General features: G+C 36.7%; 1 pseudogene; it reads left to right on the top strand.

Moving 5' to 3' along the window:
* The first annotated feature begins 503 nt into the window (after positions 1–503).
* On the top strand, positions 504–1,871 carry LOC109337634 (annotated as a pseudogene).
* The last annotated feature ends 762 nt before the right edge of the window (positions 1,872–2,633 follow it).

Below are 2,633 nucleotides of genomic sequence, written 5' to 3'. Positions count from 1 at the left end.
AGCCGGTATGATACGATTTTTACATCATTGGTAAATATGATTTGTTGAAGTTGTCTCCAACCTGATTTTTCTCACTAATAAAACTATTCATTAATATTAATTGTAATTGGTGCACATTAGTTTTTTATTCTCCTCCAAGTCATATCTAGAATCAAAACTTCTTTTATCTCTACAATTTATTTTCTTTTCTTTTATTATTTAGCACCTATGTTCTTAAAATTAAAACGTGGAGAAAATCCAAAATGGTCTGAGTATGTCATACTATAGTGAGATGTTGGGCTAAATTGTTATTGACCTTGGTGCAGCCACTGAGTGGTGATGCATGTGATAATTAGTTAGCAATGGAAGAAGACCAAGATTATCAAGGTGACAGTGTAAGAAAGAAAAGAAGTTATATGAAGTTATCATCTGTCAATGAACTGAACAAAATAGTAGGAAAGCAAACCACTCCATAAGTAGAACGAACAAGTCCAACAAATGCCTAAGCTATTGGTGTCAGGAATATGGACTTCAACCCGAAGACAATACGAGGTAGTTTTAGAGGTAATTCTCGCAAATCATTAGTCCAGAGAAAGCTTAAAAGCAAAAAGGGTTATTGTAGGTTGCTACCAAGGAACGCTTGTAATGGAGGGAAGCACAATAAGGACGGTAAGTATTATTATTTGTTGGGGGTGTTGGTTTTGACTGCGATGGAGAGCCTTCAACCATCAGGATATGGGAAGAGTGGAGAGCCACAAATGAGACACCAAGTCTTGAACCACAAACTTAACGCATTAGTTCCATGAACATTTTTTACTTATAAACTCTTTCACTCCTCTTCTTATATTCAACATGTGACTTTGCACTTGAACAATGAACCCTCTTTCAAGGAGTTTATTTGCATGGCCGGAGAACCGAATAACATAACTTTTTGTGTTTTCCTTAATGCTTGTGTTGACATGTCGATTATGGAGCTCGGGCATCAATTACATGCCTTTATAGTTCATAGCGGATATAGGGAGGATGTTTTTATTCTGAATGGGCTTGTTGATTTATATGGAAAATGTTTGGGCATTGTATCCTCTGAAATGGTTATTAAGAGAATTAGACGGAAGAATGTTGTTTCCTGGTGCTTTCTTATTTATGCTCTTATGCAAAACCACAAGGAAGAGCATGCTTGTATGGTTTTCTTGCAGGCAAGGAATGAAGAAGTTGAGATGACAGATTTCATGGAATCTAGCACACTCAGTGCTTGTGCCAAGCTTGGAGGGCTCGAATTGGGTAAGTCGGTTCCTGCTCTTTTATTCAAGGCATGTGTTGAGGACAATATATTCGTTGAGAGTGCTCTTGTTGACTTGTACGAAAAATGTGGAAGTATAGAGAATGTTTAGCATGTATTTAGTGAAAAGCCTAAGAGGAACCTAGTCACTTGGAATGCAATGATAAGTGGATATGCCCACCAAGGTAACATTGACATGGCTTTGTGTCTATTTGAGGAAACAACATTGGAATGTTGTGGTAAAACACTAAGTTATGTTATACTAGTTTCTGGATTATCAAAGTGTAGTAGGGTTAGGGCAGTGGAAAGGAGAATGCAAATATTCGAGTCCATGAAAGTGAGATATGGAATTGAACCAGGTGGTGAGCATTATGCATGTCTTGTGGACCTTCTAGGGAGAGCTAGTTTGGTAGACGACGCATATGAATTTATAAAAAATAATATGTCGATTCATCCAACTATTTCAGTTTGGGGAGCTCTAGCGACAGCTTGTAGGATACATGGGAAAGAAGAATTGGGAAACATTGCAGGTGATAAATTATTTTAGCTTGATCCTGTAGACTCTGGGAATCATCTAGTGCTCTCTAACACGCTTGCATCCGCTGGCAGGTAATAATTTAAAACCATGCTAACTAGTTTTGGTTCTTTGTTCACCTTGCAAGTAACTAGTTTTGGTTCTTTGTTCGCATTGACAAGTTAGTTAGATTGATCATATTATTTGCTAAAGTAATTTGTCACGTCCTAATTAGTGTGGAAGAGTATTCTTCCTTTGTCCATTTTTTAACTTGGTAAGATATCTAGATGAAACTTAGAGCATGTTTTGTTGGTATAACAAAATTCGTTATTTTTCAGAGTTTTTTTTAAAAAAAAAAATCTTGTTCCATACCTTTAAATGATGTTTGGGAGAAAACAAGACAATTGCTATTGGTGTTTGGACATCATTTTTCACCCAAGAAAAGTTTCAATTTTCTAAACTACCTTACTGGGTAGGTGGATTATTTTTAAGCCTCGAACTTAAATGCGAACCCCTTATGAGTTCGCTTCGAAGCGAACTGATTTACAATTGTTGGATGGAAAAGTTATATGACCGGATACCATGGACAATACTTGTTAGAAGTCGGTATGAAGAATTAAGACTTCTACATGGACGTCTTCTTGGGCAAACACGACTTCAATGACGTCTTGTCCACTTCTAAAGTCGGGATGCTAGACGATGACTTCTGTTCTGGCGTCTTGTTATTGGAAAACGACTTCAGTGAATTGAATATAACCTTAACATACGAACCACCTTTTAGTATATTACCTTATTCCAGCATAGTGAAATATATTGGCTTTTTCCACCATAGTATATTGAATGGGAGAAGTTGTTCATTTA

The sequence above is a fragment of the Lupinus angustifolius genome, unplaced genomic scaffold (genome assembly GCF_001865875.1).
Source record: "Lupinus angustifolius cultivar Tanjil unplaced genomic scaffold, LupAngTanjil_v1.0 Scaffold_9_46, whole genome shotgun sequence".
NCBI lineage: Eukaryota > Viridiplantae > Streptophyta > Magnoliopsida > Fabales > Fabaceae > Lupinus > Lupinus angustifolius.
The sequence above is the reverse complement of the archived record's forward strand: the minus strand, read 5'-3'. Positions and strand labels throughout refer to the sequence as shown.